The following is a 20,995-nucleotide window of genomic DNA, read 5'->3' as shown; positions in this document are numbered from 1 at the left end:
AGTAAGACACCTTATGAACTATGTGTTGGAATTATACAGTCTTATGAGAATAGTTGATGTTGTCATTGATGGCAACCAACTGGCAATCATCTGTCAACCCACTGGTAGTTACCGGCACCAGAAATAGACTTTTAAATGTTGGAAAATGCACACTCCAATGAGAAATTGTAGGTGATTGAAGGTATTGTCATTGATGGAAACCTTACAATCATATGATACGAACAGGCACCGACACCGACATTGACACACTGGCATATAGTTCATCGGCACCGAAAAGAAAGATTACCAACACCATGGCTGACAGGAATTTTGTTTAATTATATTTTGTATTTAATTGTAAAATCTTTTTGTAAGCTGACATGGCAGATTGTAATATGACTCATATAAGTATAAGATCTTGTAGATCATTTAGGAAGTAAGTATCGAAGGATTATTGTAGACCTAATGTGCGAATTGCAAGGCAGATTTTGGATAAGGGTTTATGATTATTGCAGAGCTTAAATCGGTACTGAACCTGGCATAGTAAATGTTTATCTCAAGTAGTACATGATATTGGATTTGTATAATCCATTTTTGTAAGTCAGTGTGACTTCTTTTGTAATTGAGCAGTGAGCTCTAGGCACTTGGCCTTCCTGCATGTGCAAGCCCCTATTGTATCAGTAATATTCTCTTATTGGCCAGTAAGCGAATATTATGGGTCACAAATCCCACTGAGGTTTTTCCCATATCAAGTTTCCTCATTAAAATATTGTGTTATGGTGTGTCTTTCATGTTGTGCTTCTTGTTCTCATTTACTGCATTATTTTTGGTTTACAGGTACATAGTTTTGAAATGCTTTTCATGTCATGATTCAAGAAAATTCATATACCGATCAAATACCGATTCACCCCCCTCTCAATATCTTTGGGAATCCTAACACTACATACACCAGCAGGCACTTCATCAGCAGCGGCAATAATGCATACCGACACTCAAGCCAACATGGAATAAACTTATGTTTATTATTTTATAATATAAGTATCTCTTGTAAAAGTCGACATGGCATATTGTAAAAGACACATATATATTTATGAGATCTTATAGGTCATTTTGATATGAGAGGAGATATGAGAGAGAGAGAGGATAGATGATATTTTGTATAAGGTGATATAGTTGACAGCGAAGGTTTTGGTTATAGACTGAGCTTAAATCTGTACTGAACCTAGCATAGTTGATGCTGATTTGAAGCAGTACATTGTATTGGATTTTGATAATCCATTTTGTAAGTCAGTGAGACTTCTGTTTTGTAGTTGAGCAGTGAGATCTAGGTTGCTAGCCTTCCTGCATGTGCAAGCCCCTCATTGTAAGTAATATTTATTCATTGGTCAGTGAGTGAATATTGTGGGTCACAAATCCCACTAAGGTTTTTCCCACACCAGGTTTCCTCGTTAAATATCTTGTGTTATGGTGTGTTCTCTATGTTGTCTATGTTCTTCTTATTTGCTGCATTAATTCTTATTTACCGGTACACTATTTTTGGATACAAAGTTCTTAATAAGTTTAAATATTCTGCTAACCAGTTAGACACTGATTCACTCCCCCTCTCAGTTTCTTTGGGACTGCCATTTATTCTAACATTATGGTTTTGTCATTTGTAAGGCCCTCCCCAACCAAGCTTTGATAACTTAGTTGACCATGTTTGACCCTACTAATAAATGTTATAATTCAATAGGATGGGCTATGTTAGACAGATAGATTGATGAGAAAAGTAATTGAACCAGCTTACGAAATCATTTCACCTTCAGGTGTACATTTTTATGCATTATGGATTTAGAACTTATAAGATTCCATGATAACATTGATGTATGTTGATGCTTCATTTATATGCGTTATGATATAGAACTCTATATATGATTTTTAGAATAGGATAAATTTGAGATGATATATGTCATTATTGGATTTGCAAGACTTCACTATGATGATAGAAATAGGATGTATGTTTTATGTATGGATTAAAATTATGAGGATTATGATAACTGCGTATGTGGATTTATTTGGATGTAAGATGTATTGATTTGTTTAAATGTATATGGTATGAAGAGTCTTTGAAGTGTATTCTTATTCATGTGTTTAAATGTTATATGAGGTTATTTGGAAGTACTAATGTGTAATTGAGATGCACAAGAAAATTAACCATGTGACCATGGAAATATTATGGAGAACCAAATCTAGACCTATGTACATTCATAAAACAAAGGGTTGTCTATTTGGAGAGACAACACCCCATTTGAATCATATTTTATTTGTGAAAGTGAATGTGGCATGTGTGTTAAATTCAATTTATTAAATTGTGTAAATCCAACAAGAGACAAAATTTCATGTGTAATTTTGTAAAAGTATTTTTATTGTGTCACTTGACACGTGTTGATTTATGTCTTGATTTTTGAATTGTCTCTTGGAGGGATTTGTTTTAACCATAGCTTTTTCAAATAATTTAATGTGGTTCTATATTTTCCTTGGGTAGAAAATCTTTGAGGTGGTCAACTTAGGTTTGACCCGAAAGTTAACTTTAGATGGGTTTAAAAGGGGTTAAATGGGCTCCTAGGGGTAGTTTAAAGGTGTTTCCTAAAGCCCATAAGGTATACCTAAGGGTTAGGAGTAATTTTAGCCATGTGACTGTTTAGTCACCCTAAAAAGTGAGTTTTCTAAGATGTGTGAAAATTGAATTTAGAAGGCAACATCTAGGCTAGTTAACTTTCCTTTTTAATGAGAGATCTCTTTTGAGCTTTTTCGAACTTTTTCCTTTTTCAAATTTTAGAAACCCATGAGAACTCTCACTGAGGTCTTCTTAGGCAAGAATGTGAGAGTCTGGGGGTAATCACCCACTCTCCATTTTTGGAGACAATGGAATTTTGAAAAGAAAGATTTGGTATAGGAAATTGGCTAAGTGTAGAGAAAGGAGGACTGTGGAATTGGGTTGCTCATCCTCAACTAGACTAGCATACTTTTGGGTAGTTGAAGGTTGGTTAAACTTCCCTTTGTATTGTTTTCTTTCAAGTTGCATGTTATTTTGGAAAGGTTGTTTGTGTGGAAAAAGTTGTTCTCTTGCATTTTAGTTTGTGAAAATTATTATGTGTTATGTCTTTGTTTTCTCATATGCATTTTGTGTTTTGGGAGTAACCAGACCTCCTACTCTTGGGAGAGAGGATGTTCTTGTGGGTGGTAGAAGTATGACAGCCGTCGAGTGAGAGGTTCTCGCTATGAGAGTGATCTCAAGGGATATTTATGTGACCCTTGCTGCATGGCTTGTTTATGCATTTTGGGGGTCATAAGGAGGGAAATAAGGCATGAATGCCTTGGGGGGCATAAGGATGTGGGGTTGTTATACTTATGATATATCATTGTTTGCGATGAGGTGGCTTTGTGTTTTACCATACTTGCAGTCTCCTCAGGGTATTTGGTCCACTACCACCCATGTAAAATCATCACATTTTGTGTTGCAGTGTAGCCTTGGATGGGAATATGTTGTTGTGTATGTTTTCCCTTGTTGTTGTGTTTGCATGTGTGTAACCTGTCTAGGGCTTGGTTCTCCAAGCTCAAGGGTGGCTACTAGTTAGCCTAGGCTGGGAGGTGAGCACTTCATGGTCATAGCCTATGATTTATTTGCAGGTTGTTGGAATAAAAGAATAGGACAAGTGGAAGTTTGCTAGAGTTATGTGGTTGCAGAAAAAGATTTTGAAAATGAAATATTTACATTTTAAGTTGCAACAATTTAAAGGGATCTAAATGTTGTATCTAATTTGAAAGGAAATGTAACTATTTTACTTAAAGTCTCCATTTAATAGAAATGAGGGACTAGTTTGGGTATTTCACCCATTTTGTAATATTAACCTTATTGTATGCCAAATATGTTTAAATAAATGCATTATTTCTGTTAATTTATTATTGCATAAATAGAACGATTCAATTGGATTTTAGCTTGTATTGTTCTTAAAAGTTTAATGATTGCATGCATGTTCTCTGAAAATAAATGTTCAGTTTAATTCCTATTTGCATATCTCTAAGGATAAAATCAAAGGATTCTAGATAAATAAAGTTGCTGCTAGAGTTTATTTAAATTCTATCATTTGTTTATTTGCAGAAAATAAAATCTAGAGTTAAATAGATTAATTGAAATAAATAATTTCTAGATTTATATAGTTGTTGTTTTAAGTTTATTTAATTCTATTATTTACACTTTTTGCAGAAAGTAAATCTATAGTCAAGTAGTCCATCTATGATTTTTTAGCAACAAGTATTTTAACAAAATGAAATATATAGATTGGTTTAAATCTGAAGAATTTAACTAATCTGTTAAAAATGTTTCAAAATAAAAATATCAACATATATTTACATAAAAAGAATTTGCCCTAGATGCAATATATATATATATATATATATATATATATATATATATATATATATATATATATATATATATATATATATATATATATATATATATATATATATATATATATATATATTGCATCTAGGGCAAATTCTTTTTATGTAAATATATATATATATTTAAATGAATTTATTTTCTAAAAACAAAAAAAATATACTTATTTGTATAATATATACATAAATATATATATATATATACATATTTCTATATATATATTTATGTATATATATATATATAATATTTTATTATATTTTTAATAAACAAAAAAAATACAAATAATATTTTAACTAAAAAATAAAAAATATTGCATATGGGTTTCGGGGCCGAACCATTGTGGTCGGCGCAGCCGAGGGGGGTGCCACTATGGGCAACCACAGTGTCGGCATCGCCACTGTGGGTGACCATAGTGTCGGTACTGCCACTGTGGATGACCACAGTGATCGGCACCACCATTGTGGTTTCCCACAGTGAGCGGCGCCGGGAATGCCCACCGTCGTCACCTCCATAACCCCGCTACTACTCCCGTGGTTGCCACTTGATGAGCTCGCCCGTGCACAATCTGACACACAAAAAAATAAAACCCTAGCCGATTAGGGCTAGGGTAAAATGTATTAAAGTAATAAAGAATGAAGTAAAAAAAAAAGCGGTAGGGAGGGGGGGGGGGGCTTTATTTATATAATAATAAAGATAGGGTTTGCATGGTTAAGTGATAACATAGTTATTTATATGTATAAATATGTATATATATTTATATATATATACATATATATAGAGTTATGATTATGAATTTTGGGCAAATTTGTAGAGTTATCTATTATATATATATATATATATATATATATATATATATATATATATATATATATATATATATATACGCATATGGTTAAAAATATGAATGGGGCAAAATGTAAAATTTATTTATTTTACTAGATGTTTACATTTTATGAGGAAAATAATTTTAGCTCAACTAGATATAGGTTTATGAGATTAAACTTAATAGGACAAATTCCATTATGAATATAATTAACCCTTTAGACGGTTTAGTTTAAACACTTTTTAATTATTGATTAAAATAAATTTTAGACATTATTAACAAAGTGCTAGGACTAATTTAATTAGTTCCTTAAAGCAATTAATGCTTATTGAAGATTAATAATATCTTCGTCCATTATTATAGAGAGTTGTGATTTAATTAATCTATTGACTAATTTTGATGAAATAATAAAACTATTCATTTAGTATTCTGCATTTAATTATTTTCGTTTACTTGAGTTAGTGGTTTAAGATAACTCAAAACGTAGTTAAGACGAAACTTGCTTGTGCATTTCATATTGGCAAATTTAATGTTTTTAGGTAGTGAATTTAAAAAAAAAAAAAAAAAAAAAATTATCCCGTTCGTGCCCAAAAGTTTGGGCATGACATCATTCCTCTACTCTTAAGTATTTCAAAATCTTTGGAAGTAAGTGTTATATCAAAAGAGATGATTCCATTGGAAAGTTTGACCCTAGATGTGATGAAGGAATATTTCTTGGTTATTCAACTAAAAGCAAAGCATGTAGATGTTATAACCAAATATTAGAAAGAATTGTGGATAGCACTAATGTGAAAGTGGATGTGTAACACAAAGAGCAAGATAAATCTTATGATAGAGAACTGGAAGTGTAAATGAACATAACCGATCTAGTAAAGCCTATACCAAAACAGAATGTTGAACCAGTCACCTCGACATCATCAAAAAACTTAATTGTAACTAAAGAGAAGCATAGAGAACCCAAAAAATCAGAATACACCAAGGTATGTAAGGCTAAATCATTTTGAAAATCAGAGCATTGGAGACAAAACAAGGGAGTTATGACAAGAGGTGTTGGTATTATGGATGTGTTGCATTGGTTTTGTCATTTATGTCAACACTTATCCTTCTAGAGATCTTTGGTTATGTTGAACCGACACATTATGTTCACTGGCATGTTTAGTGACTTATGCACAGTCATTGGTATATTGTTCACCAGCAGGTTATATTGTTCACCAGCACTGAGGATGACTTGTTATCATCTAGAGATCACTTGGTTATGTCGAAGACATCATTTGGACGCTTGGTTTTGGTATTTTGGTTGTTGGTCTAATCAGGTTGACATATTTGCTATTATCGGCAAATAGGTCTAGGTTATGGACCGGCATGCATTATCTATTCCAAATCAGCACGACACGTTATGGAGATGATTTAATTAATTTGATATTGTTGTAATTGTATTGAGTTGACATGATGCATCACATCCTAACTTATTTATAATTGATTTAATTTTAATATTCTTAGTTAGCTGACCTACACATTTGGTCTTAGGTTTTGGTATATATGTAAGATCTCATTTGTGAGATGATGTAATAGCATAGAGAGATGATATATGGTTATGGTATTGTAACATGGTATGTGCGAATATTGAAGATCATATGAACAAACCATAGAGAAGGTTCAAGGAAGGTTTGAAGGTGATTATCAGAGCTTAACTGGTATTGAATCTAGCATTGGAGATGCTACTTTGTGCAGTACATTATCATTGGATTTAATCATCCAATTGTAGTCACTATGACTTCTATCTTGTGAGTGAGTAGTGAGGTCTAGGTGGTTGGCCTTTCTGCATGTGTAGATCCCATTTGTATACACATAGTATCTACAGTATTATCATTTGATTGTGAGTAAGGTTTCCCACTGTGGTTTTTCCCCTTACGGGGTTTCCACATACAAATCTCTATGTTATGTGTTGTGGATGTTATTTCTCTTTCTGTTCTATGCATTGAGTTTCACCAGTATTAATATTTATTGTTAAACTGTCTACCAACATTAAGTTTGGTTTACTGGTATTAAGTATCAAGTTTGATTAAGTTATAGTTGGGTTGAAATTAATTGACAACTGATTCACCCCGCCCTCTCAGTTGCCTCTAGGTCCTAACAATTGGTATCAAAGCTAAGTCCTCATTTTGCATAAGTTTAACAACTTGAGGATATTCTATGGCAACAAAATTTTTCAAGAAGGACAATCTGAAACTTGATGGAACTAATTATGGTATGTGGAAGATCAGAATGGAGACACATCTAAATTGCATTGGAAGAGACATATGGGATGTTACAAAGAATGGCTATGTTTCTCCTTTACCGAATCAAACTCATCCACCAACATTGGCTAAGGATCAAGAAAATGATTGCAAAGCAAGAGAAGCACTTTTGAGTGCATTGTCAGATCAACAAATCATGGGATTATCAAACCGATCTACTACTAAATCTATTTGGGATAAATTGGAGACATTGAATGAAGGAGATACCACTATCAAAATTGCAAAAATGGAATGCTTCCGAGTCAGGTATGAAAATCTGAAAATGGAAGAAGATGAAAGAATTTTTTCTTTTATGGAAAGGGTAAATGAAATTGTTTTGGGAGTACAATGTTGTGGAGGTTCCTTGACTAAAGATGAAATTGTTTCTAAAGTTTTAAGAGCATTGCCACCGGCATATAAAATGAAAGTAACTGCTATTAATGAGTTGAGAACAATGCCTAATACATCAGTATCTAGAGATACCCTGGCTGGAAAACTTTCAACATTTGAGCTTGAGGAATTTGGCCTTGTTGTTATAATTAAGATAGATTTAGCCTTCAAAGCATCATCACCCGCATCATCACCATCATCATCTGATAAATCTATTTGGAAAGCACTTTATGCAAGAGAACTTGAAGATATCAAGAGGGAAAATGAAGAATTGGAAGAACTTGAAGCACTATTTTCAAGGAAAATGCCTAAAGGTCCTATTGGAAGTAAGTATGAAGGTAAAGCACCATTTAAATGTTTTAACTACAATAAAACTAGTGATATGCCATCTAGATGTCTTGATAGACATGCACGATTGAGAGAAGAAGCTAAAAGAACATATAAGCCTAACCCTGAATATCAAAGATATAGATTTAAGAAGAATAGAGACAAATCATGTTACTATGTTGATGAAGGAGTTACTGATGATTCTAATGAAGAACTGATAGACAATGGATGGGCTTTTGTTGCAATAAAAGAAGATCAACCGACACCTACTACTCCACCGATAAAACAGGCCCTGGCAGCTAAAATTGTAGAAAAGGATGAATGGATTATAGATTCTGAATGTTCACATCATATGATTGGTGATAAAAGTAAATTCTTATCTTTTCAGGAATACAATGGAGGTCCAGTAAGATTTGGGGATGATAAATATTGTTTGATCTGAGGAAAAAGCACTATATCTTTTGATGGTAAACACAATACTGATAACATTTACTATGTTGAAGGTTTGAAGCATAACCTTTTGAGTGTTGGTCAATTAGTTGAAAAGGGATTTCAGTTACAGTTCAAGAATTGTAAATGCAAAATCTTGAATAGAACTGGTTTGGAAATTGCAACCGGTAATCAGACTAGAGGTAATATCTTCCATTTCTATAACAAAGAAAAGACATGCTTGATTGCACATATTGATGAACGCTGGTTGTGGCATAAAAGACTTTGTAATGTGAATTTTGATTGCATTATAAAGATTAATTCATCTAAGGTAGTAAGGGATTTACCTAAGATTGTAAAACCTCATAATCCAGTATGTAAGGAATGTCAAATGGGAAAGCAAGTTAGAACAACTTTTAAGAGTATTTTTGAGAAATCCAATAATGTTCTTGATTTAATCCATACTGACTTGTGTGGTCTGGCAAGAACAAGAAGTCTATAGGGAGATAGATACTTTATGCTAATCATTGATGATTATTCTAGAATGTGTTGGGTTACTTTTCTCAAGGAGAAATCAGAAGCTTTTGGGAAATTCAAATTATTCAAGGCAATGGTAAAGAATGAAACTGGTAAGAAAATCAAATGTTTAAGATCAGATCAAGGAGGTGAATTTACATCTAAGGAGTTTAATACATTTTGTGAAGTGAATGGAATTAGAAGACAACTATCAACACCCCAGACACCTCAACAAAATGGATTTGTGGAAAGGAAGAACAAAACTATTCTAGATGCAGCTAGAAGCATGATATTAGAAGAAAATCTACCTCATATGTACTGGAGAGAAGTAGTGAATACAACAATTTACACTTTTAACACAGTTCACATCAAAGGCGAAACCGGTAAGACCCCTTATGAACTATGGTTTGGTGATACTCCCTACTCTTAAATAATTCAGAATATTTGGAAGTAAATGCTATATTAGGAGAGATGAGTATATTGGCAAATTTGATCCTAGAAGTGATGAAGGAATATTTCTTGGTTATTCATCTAAGAGCAAAGCATATAGATGTTTTAATAAAAGATTGTAGAAAATCATTGAGAGTGCAAATGTGAAGATAGATGAACAGTTTAGAGGAAATTCAAGGTCTATGGATTCTGAACTGGCAGTTGAGATGATCATAAATGAACCTATACAGAGTGCACTGGTATAGAATGTGGACCCAGTCACACTGGCATCATCAGATAATTCCATAGTGGCTGAAGAACATCAACAAGTAAACACACCCAGGTATGTAAGACTGAATCACTCTGAAAGTCAGATAATTGGAAATAAATACCAAGGTGTTATGACAAAAAGGAGACTGGAAAATGAAGAGGTATCTTTAATTTCTCAAATTGAACCAACATCTATTATTGAGGCATGTGAAGATAAACATTGGATTAAGGCTATGGAAGATGAATTAGAACAAATTGAAAAGAACAATACATGGACATTGGTTCCCTGACCTAAAGACAAAAATATAATTGGAACTAAATGGGTATTCATAAATAAACTTAATGAAGATGGTAAGGTAATCATAAACCAAGGAAGATTAGTGTATAAAGGATATTTACAAAAAGAGGGAATTGATTACAATGAAACCTTTGCACCAATAGCTAGAATTGAGGCAGTCAAATTATTTCTTGTATTCGCAGCACACAAGAACTATAAAGTATATCGAATGGATGTACAATGTGCATTTCTGAATGGTGATCTTGAAGAGGAAGTTTACATTGAACAACCTGATGGATTTTCACTAACAAATGATAAAGATATGGTTTGCAGATTAAGGAAAGCTTTATATGGATTAAAGCAAGCTCCTAGAGCTTGGTATGCTAGATTGGACAAATATATTTTGAAGCTTGGTTACACTAAAGGTAATGCTGATAGCAACTTATATTTCAAAGTGACTAATTAAGACATCTTGGTTATTGAAGTTTTTGTTGATGACATCATTTTTGGAGGAGAAGATGGATTGTGTAAAGACTTTGCTAATAAGATGTAGGAAGAATTTGAAATGTCTATGATTGGGAGGATAAAATTATTTTTAGTATTGCAGATTTCACAAACTAATAAAGGTATATTGATATGTCAAACAAAGTACTTGAAGAAACTATTGCAGAAATTTGGTATGGAAAACTCTAAACTAGTAAGTTCTCCTATGACTATAACTGATAAATTTACATCGAAGGATGATTCAACTCCTGTTAATCCGACAAGATATAAATCTATGATTGGAGGTTTACTATATTTGACACAAACAAGATCTGATATAATGAATGCATTATGTATTGTTTCAAGATTTCAGAGTAATCCTAGAGCAAATCATGAATTAGTAGTGAAAAGGATTTTCCGGTATCTACGAGGCACAATAAATCTTGGTTTGTGGTATCCTAAAGATGAAAATACTGATTTATATGCATAAAATGATGCAAATTGGGTAGGAGATGTAGATGATAGAAAGAGCACCACCGGCGGGGCATTCTTTCTTGGTAGCAGATTGATTTCATGGTTGAGCAAGAAATAGAATTGTACATCATTATCAATAATAGAATCAGAATATGTTGCAGCAACAACTAATTGTACTAAGGTATTATGGATTAAGCAAATGTTGAAGGACATAAAGGTAAAATCCAAAGAACCTATAATCATTTATTGTGATAATTCAACAACAATTGATATATCTAAGAATCCAATATTTCACTCTAAGACTAAACATGTTTCTATCAAATATAATTTTCTGAAAGAGAATGTTGAAGCAAAAGAAGTGATATTGGTTTATGTGAATACTAAAGAGAAGATTGTAGATATCTTTACTAAGCCTTTGCCTAAGGAAACTTTTGAATATCTCAGAGAGTAGCTTGGGGCTACACCCTCACCAATAGATACCTAGATAGTTGATGATTGGAATCAAATCAACAGAATTAACAGAGAAACTTTTTCTGGCTTTGATGGAGGAGAGCTACTTCTCAGGGGGAGTAGTTGGTTAGAACAATTGGTTATTGTAATTTGTTCTATGAATTGGTTGTATATTCTGGTATTTGTATTTCTTTGGCATTTGATGTCAAAGGGGGAGAGATATGTATGGAAAAACATTATCCTTGGGGAGAGATTATTCATTTGGGGAGAGATATATACTCTTTGCATTTGTATTTTGATTTCTGGTATTGACCTATTCTGGAGATTATTGGTTTTTGGTTTTTGGCATTCTATTTTGGTACTTAGATGTTTTTTCCATCTTGTATTGCCATCAATGCCAAAGGGGGAGATTGTTGGTATTATGGATGTGTTGCATTGGTTTTGTCATTGATGTCAACACTTATCCTTCTGGAGATCTTTGGTTATGTTGAACCGGCACATTATGTTCACCGGCATGTTAAGTGACTTATGCACAGTCACTAATATATTGTTCACCGACAAGTTATATTTTTCACCGGCCCTGAGGATGACTTGTTATCATCTAGAGATCACTTGGTTATGTCGAAGACATGGTTTGGACACTTGGTTATTGGTCTAATCGAGTTGACATATTTGTTGTTACCAGCAAATTGGTCTAGGTTATGAACTGACATGCATTATCTATTCCAGATCAGCATGACACATTATGGAGATGATTTAATTAATTGGATATTGTTGTAATTGTATTGAGCCGACATGATGCAACGAATCTTGACTTATTTGTAATTGATTTAATTGTAATATTTTTAGTTAGCCAACCTACACATTTGGTCTTAGGTTTTGATATATATGTAAGATCTCATTTGTGAGATGATGTAATAGCATAGAGAGATGATATATGGTTATGGTATTATAACATGGTATGTACGAATATTGAAGATCATATGAGCAGACCATAGAGAAGGTTCAAGGAAGGTTTGAAGGTCATTATCAGAGATTAACTAACATTGAATCTGACATTGGAGATGCTACTTTGTGCAGTACATTATCATTGGATTTAATCATCCAATTGTAGTCAATGTGAATCTTATCTTGTGATTAAGTAGTGAGCTCTAAGTGGTTGGCCTTTCTGCATGTGTAGACCCCATTTGTATACACATATTATCTACAGTAGTATCATCTGATTGTGGTTCAGGTTTCCCACCATGCTTTTTCCCCTTACAGGGTTTCCATGTACAAATCTCTATGTTATGTCTTGTGGATGTTGTTTCTCTTTCTGTTCTATGAATTGAGTTTCACCGGTATTAATATTTACTATTAAATTGTCTACCGACATTAATTTTGGTTTACCGGTATTAAGTATCAAGTTTGATTAAGTTATATTTGGGTTGAAATTAATTGACAGTTGATTCACCCCCCTTCTCAGTTGCCTCCGGGTCCTAACAAGAAGAAGATTTACAATTGAAGAGGTATGTTTCATTTCTCAGATTGAACTGGTATCAATAATTGAAGCTTGTAAAGATGAATGTTGGATGAAAGATACAGAAGATGAATTAGGTCAGATAGAAAAGAACAATACTTGGACTTTGGTTCCCCGACCTAAAAATAAGAATGTCACTAGAACTAAATGGGTTGTTAGAAACAAATTGAATGAGGATGGACAAGTTGTAAGAAACATTGCTAGATTGGTCTACAAAGTATATTCTCAGAAGGAAGTAATTTATTATGGTGAAACTTTTGCATCAGTATCTAGAATTGAACTTGTTAGACTATTTCTTGCTTATGCAGCCTATAAGAACTACAAGGTATATTGAAATGGATGTTAAGTGTGTATTTCTAAATAGATAACTTGAAGAGGAAGTCTCTATTGAGAAACCTATTGGAAATTTACTGACAGATGACAAAAATATGGTTTGTAGATTAAGGCAAGTCCTATATGGATTAAAATAGGCTCCTAGAGCCTGGTAAGCAAGGTTGGATAAGTATCTTTTGAAGATTGATTTTATAATAGGTAATGGTGATAGTAACCTATATTATAAGACCACTAATGATGATATTCTGATTATTAAAGTATTTGTTGATGATATCATTTTTGGAGGTTGTTGTTCACCAAAAGTGATAACCCAAGACACCTGCAAATCTATCTATGAGATAGCCGATCTCAATCAATGAAACACCTCAGGGCTTGGACAACATAACATAGGATCCTAATGATCCTCCTGCACTTTAGGTTCTGCTAGACCTAGGGGGGGACACCCTTTTGATGCACTGAATACAACAATCACAAACATAGGACTGCATCAACAATGAGCAGACAAACCATTCCACAAGCTCACCAAATTAGGAACACATTACAGATTGGCTAGATCTGTATAAATCATAAATGAAAATAGAGCTTGGAATGAGAAGAACACACCCCTAAACATAAAGGGAAATAGATTTATCTTTTAAATTGTTGTTCTAAGACCATTCCCAAATCTGTCAAAGACCAGTGCCTTGTTCATTAGGCAGCAGAGTCACACACAAACCTATAAATATAAATCATAGATGCAAGTTGTTTTCCCTTACAACATATCCCTGCACTAATACCTTGTACTAATGCATTACTCAATCCATTCATAAAATTATCAGATCTGGGACACATTCCATTGTTTATGACTGATTATAGAATTTAAACTCTTCATTGAAGAATGCTTACAAACAATCATACAATCTCCTTGAGATGACAAATCATAAGCCTCCTTGAGGATTCAATTCATAACAATTAAATGCATACACAGAGACAATATCATGGGAAGTTACTCGTGCCTGACACAAGCAAGACCTGCAACTAAGATCACATTTACAACAATGCATTGCAATCCTCTGTACCCTGAACCAAACCAAAAGCATTTACAAATTTGGGTCCTGACATTCAGAAAATGGAAGCCATCAAATCTGAGCATTTCTCCTAATTTCTGGAACCCTTACAACTGAGAAGAATTGGGAATAAAAGGGAGAGGGAACCAAATCAAATCTGCAACTGAATTGCCAAGTGTCTCCTCTCTAACTGAATTTTTTTCCCATGGAAACTGCCTCCAAAATATCCCACATTTGTCAAAATTAACCTCATAATCAGTTTCCTCACTCCGAGATCTTTCCAGCGATATATAATACTTTATATTTTGGCCAAAATTTAGACCCTGGGCGAATTAATTCCCATTTGTGCTCAGTCATTTAAATTTTTCGAATTTTAATATAGTCAGAACTATATCATTTATTCATTTTAAATTTGATTTTTTGCCTCCATTTGTGCTCTGACGCCTTGCCACGTGGTGGCCTCTGATTGGTCAATGGGGTTGACCGGATGCCACCTGGGATGACACCTCATCTTTTGCCACCTATCGGCCACGTCACCGCCACTGGGCTGCTTGCTTGTACGCCACTTCATCACCATGTCATCGCCACTGGACTGCCACCTATGCACCACGTGGACGGCTCTCGTTCACTTTTGCTATTTTGCAGGGTGTAACTTGCGTGCATCTTCCCTTCGCCAAATAGCGCGCACCGTCGATCCATCTCGAACTTGCTCACTCGTTAACCCGATCTTTCTCTGCAAAATTTTGCCTATTTGCCTCGAGAAGTGTGCCTACGTGGGGTCCACCTGGTCATCGCTTAGTCACCTACTCTATCACCTCGGGAAGCGTGCTCATGCATGGGCCCACCTTGGGCACCCATAGGCACCATCCGTCAAAAGCCTTTATGGCTTAGACATTATGGATGTGTGCGTTCTTGCTTTTAAAAACCAAAAAAGACCTCCGCCCAGCCAATGTGGGATTAAAACATTAAGCCTGGGACTGCATTTTGGAGCTTTCTTCCTGGGTTTTAATGGCCACCTTCCTTCTTAAACTTGAATGCCTCTATTTTCACATAGAGGAGGATGCTGGTAGAGAGAAAAACAAACACCTACCAATGGAGAGGTTATGCCTTTATAACAGCCAGTTGCATTTGTTTTAAAAAATGAAAACCCCTCCTTCCAAAAAAATGACGCAAGAGGTAAACTGGTTCTTGCTCTTAATGTTTGAAATTCATTTCTTTCTCCATATTTGTAGAAGATCCACGCCAAAGTGGAGTGGAGGAACATTGGTATTAAAATTCCCATGAATTTTGATTTTAAACATCTGCAGCCTCTCCAAACTGCCACGTGAGGATTTGGGATTTATTTATTTATTTATAATTTTTTAAAGATTTCTGCAACACATGGGGGGAGAAGATGCTGGGAACTTGTTTTAAACCCCTCCTTTGTCAGCCACGCAAGGGAGGATAGGGAGGCATTTGCTACTATTTTCAAAAAACTTCACACCATGCAAGCCAAACACCACTCCACACAGGGGCTGCCAAACTGTTGTTTGCATCTTCTCTGAGGCTTCAATGCTACCCACCAGACATTGTTTTCCACATGGAGAGAGGGATTTGCTATGTTTGCATTTGCCATTTGCACTTAGTAGAAAATTTCACACCATTTCCATTTGTTTAAAAGTCTCTGCTACTGCCAAACATCAACATTACCTTCTGCACGTGGGGAGAAGAACTCCAATTTCAATTATTTTATTATGCCCTTCTCCAGCCATCTTGTACCATAGACAAGGAGGAGAGGATGCTGGCAACTTCTGGTTTTGGTTTATGCATCTGCTGGAGTTGCTATGTTTTTACAATGTCATTGCTATTTGCTTGAAAGATTTAATTAATTATCTTCAATCACCACTCTACTCAAAGGGAGATTGCTGCCAATGTGCACTTGCTGGGAGTTCATTTCCTCTTTTAAACACTACACTAGTCGCCAAAATACATTTGGCTGAATGTTTCAAAAAAAACCTTTCAAAACACATCCCATTTACTTTTCACTCACATGCCAATTGCATCACAATCCATATTTAAATATTCTAAAATTCCTCAATAAACAAAGTCGCCAATAAAATAATACGGCACAGGCATGAGCCAGGTCGGGCCCCAAAGTGGGTCCGACTAAAAAAAATTTTCATTTTCATGCAACTGACCCCTGGAATGCTTCATGGACCTCAAACATACCTCCGGAAATGATCGGCATCGTTTTTGGATCATTAATCCGCATTTTACAACCTTCAGGCAATTACGCCACAATTTTTGCATTTAATCGTGAAGACGTAATTTTCAAACCTGTCAAAACATCTTTCTGGAGCTCGCCATCTGACAGGCATCTACTTTGATATACAAGGATGACATCTACCAAACGGTTTCTCAAGACGAGTCCCGAGCGAAGAGATATTAATTTCCGAAAACGGCCAACTAGCTTTGTCTACACTGCGGACCTGATAAAGTCAATGTTCTGGCAACACATGATGCCTTTCTCAAAAATAGCAAACGACCTCCGTGGGTCCTCAAATTTGACACATAGGTACCTTAAAGTACATATTAAATCTTTGAATTATTAATTCGATCACCAGACTGACTGGATGCAAACGGTGCACTCACCAAAATGGCTACATTAACTGATATAACACTGGAGTGCGGATAACTAAATTTGATGGCAAAATGAGCTCTTTTGAAAACCGATCAAACGGATTGGTAGAGCCTTGAAATTTGAAATGTAGCTCACCATTTAAACCAACATTAGCCAAGAACAAACATTCTGACATGACGCTCACCAGGACATTTTTACACTTATGCAAACATCACAAACTACAAACAGATTGAGCTTTGAAAACTAAGCAAACGGATTCATAAGGACTTGAAATTTTGCATGTTGACTCACATTTATGCATAAAATTCAATCCATTTTGAAATTATTCATGATAATAAACATGGAAAAAGATATAAACACCCAAAGTAGGCTACTTAATAAAATTTGCACTTGTGCCTAGAATGCACTTTCAGCTCACCCCTCGAAATGGGTACCTAGAAAACTTATCCAAACTGAATTCTGATAGTTGCACATCACTGCATAGGCCAAATGAAAGGTGTGGGACATGAATCCTGAGCCTTACCCTCTGAAAATCAACCGGCTCCATTTTACCCCCTTGCTAACTAGGCCATTCAAACTAACTTATTTTAATCATTTGGAAATGCAAGGCAAAATTTTGAAATGGGCCTATAAACTTGACTTAGTTTTAAATACTCCCAACAGTGGCTCTAACTGGGGATGGTTGATTGCAGGATCAACACAAGAATCTAGATATCTTTGGTTAAGCAGACCACCCAAAAGACGGGTCATTCTTCTCTCAATTCTTCTCTTCTCAAAATAGGGCTTCCTTATTCTACCCAAATAGCAGGGCACTTTATTGAAAACCACACAACTGAAGCAAAGCAACTGTACAATAGATACAAACATGCTCACAACTGAATACAAGCTACTCAAACAATCTTCAGTATTTACCTCTTTCAAAAATCTGATTCTCATCACTTAATACCATGATCCAAACAAAGGCACCTTCTAGTAACAACTGAGCATAGCTTTTAAAATCCACCTCTTTTGTCTCATTACTGAAACAGCTAGTGTGCTTACCTCTTGTCTGATTCTGAGCTTTGTAACCACGCACTACTTCAACACAAGTAAAAATATAAGACAATTCACCATAGAGGCCTTCCCACAAGATACCATGCATCTCATTATCCCAATCAATTCTACCATTTGCAAGGACATCATCATGTTGAACTTGGAAAATAATACACTCATTTTCAACATTGTAATTCCTATCAGCACTCACCTTGTTATCATTTAAATTTATAGAATAAGGGGCACTACTAACCAACTGATGCAAACAACGAACATGAACATTACCATCCGGATGTGATACTTCACTACGCTGATCACACCTCATACTATCCTTGCTTATCAAACTGAAAACCTTTGTATTCTCAACATCCCCTTCATGGAAAAGAATGCATACCTCTGGCTAAAGCAAATCCTCAGCTGAATCTTTTTCATCCAAACTATTATCCACTCAAAACACTTTCATTTGTGGTTTTAAATGATCATCACATAATCCATGCCTCTTACTTTCATCATGAAATAATTTTTTACAACTCATGCTATTGTTGTTCGGAATTCCATCAGTATTATGGACTGGTTCATCATCCACAACATTTGACTGATCAGTTATTTCTTCATACAAAGGGTTAGAAACCAAATGGACAATTCCTTTATGAGCATTATGGCATTGAAGTGATTGGTCTGTATCTATATCAGCATTGAATAAAGCATTAGTAAAATTGCTAAAGACACCATCCATTCGATCCTCATAATTATCTTCATCAAACAAAGAAGAAAATGAAACTTGGCTGGAACAATCCTCAGTGTTCCATGTTTCACATTCATGAGATTTTATTCTATGACCATCATTCTGAAAATCAAGATAATCAAACTTATCTTGCCACAACTGATCTTCTTCACCAATTGAACACTCGTCATCAGCCAAAGAATGAACATGAACATCACTGCTATTTACTTCATCTGATAAGTTTTCAGCATGTTCACTAAAATTTTCTGTCATAAAACCATTTGTTAGGTCAGCATGTTCATTAAAGGTACAAACATTCAATTCACAGTCCTCTTCTAAAGAATCCTCTTCACCATATTTCAGAAGGTCTTCATTAACAGCTCGAAGGCTCTCCAACATCTGAACCTTCTTATCCACAACCTCAAGAGCTTTCTTAAGTTCTGCAATCTTTTGGACTTGCATTGCACTTTGTTGTTCCATGTGAGATTCTGTAAACTTTTGTCCATCCATGTGTGCTATATCTTCATCGCAATCATGTGTACCATTACAATTTTCTGAATTAACATTGTGCATATCTTTCAAAAAAGAAAGATTATCAACATGATTATAAGAAACGAAGTCTGAAGTGAAATTCGAAAAAACATTTACTTCATCCTCAACACAATTGACATCATCAATGTTTAAAAGAGGATCAGCTATTGTTCGCACCAAACAATTCTGATTTTCATGATATTGCACACTTTCACTTGCACAAATAGAAACACTTAGTAATCCCTCTGTATTTGGTATTTCAACATCAAATACATCAGTAGCATGTAAAGATTGATGGTCATCACCATCATTATTTTCACCAATATTATCCTAGAGAGATGCATGATTCACTTGGTAATTAGCAGCCACATAATCAACATAACCGACATACAAATCAAATGGTACATATCCCTTGTATATATCTGTCTCTGTATCAACATTTTCACAATGCTTCCCACTGATCATTCCATCACTACTGCGAGAGACAACCGACATTAACAGCAGAGGATCTTGACTCTCATTTAAATCTGAAACATATGCATCAACAAAACCATTCGGAACTGCAGAGCTTGATGCACCAAGACAAGGAATGATTGGTTGAGCTTTACATGGTATTTCACCATTGAAGACATTTTGATAAGAAACTACAACAGACACAGATCTCTTGGCTATTCCAAATTTTAAATTGTTTTCAATGTCTCTAGCTATGTTAAAAGCTTCATACAAAGTCTTAGGTTCTTTGTTTCTCAATAGAAAACCCATCTTCTTACCAAAAGCACTCATATAAACATCCAGACATACTTTATCATCAAGTTTATACTTTCTGGAAATTTTGGACAAAGCTTGTGAAAATCTAATATTGAACGTTGGCACCAATTCATCTTCCCTGATTTGTATATGGGTGAATTCTTTTAGCAAGTCAGAATCACTCACCTTCTCATCGAATTGATCCATGAAATCTGAAACCAATTTTTCCCATGAGGTAATAGAATTCACTGGCAAAAAAGAGAACCAATCTCTTGCATCCTCTTTTAATGACTAAATAAACAACTTCATGCATATGTCTTCCTGGCCAATTTCAAATTCTTCTATCAAATCTGAAAGTTTTTTAACATGTTGACATGCTGATTCTGATTTCTTCCCACTGAATATGGGCAAATACTTTCTAATTTCTGTGGGTATGGGATTTGGGTAACCCGGAATATCTCTAAAATTTAGAGCAGCATAATGGTTCATGACGAAACTTCTCCTATTATACGGTTGTGACACTTCACCAGGCATGGCTCTATGTGGAAATACACAAGGTTGAAAATCTTTACTATTCATTTTCCTTCTTACTCCCACAAAATGATTATACAATCTTGGATAAAGAATGAAACACTTCAAGCACAAATCCTTATACCGAAACTATTCATAACATTGCTTGACACAGAACTATTCCAAATTTGCATACTATAACAGAAGAACATACACTCTGGACATTTTAGTAGAATAAATATGCAAATGGACTTTGAAATCCCCTCTTTCCCTCTTTACTAGTGTTGTTCACTAAATGGGAAAACGACATTACACATTCTAATTTTTAGAACAAACATCTTTGCATTTGAAACCTCTAAAAATACC

Source organism: Cryptomeria japonica, chromosome 3 (genome assembly GCF_030272615.1).
Source record: "Cryptomeria japonica chromosome 3, Sugi_1.0, whole genome shotgun sequence".
NCBI lineage: Eukaryota > Viridiplantae > Streptophyta > Pinopsida > Cupressales > Cupressaceae > Cryptomeria > Cryptomeria japonica.
The sequence above is the reverse complement of the archived record's forward strand: the minus strand, read 5'-3'. Positions refer to the sequence as shown.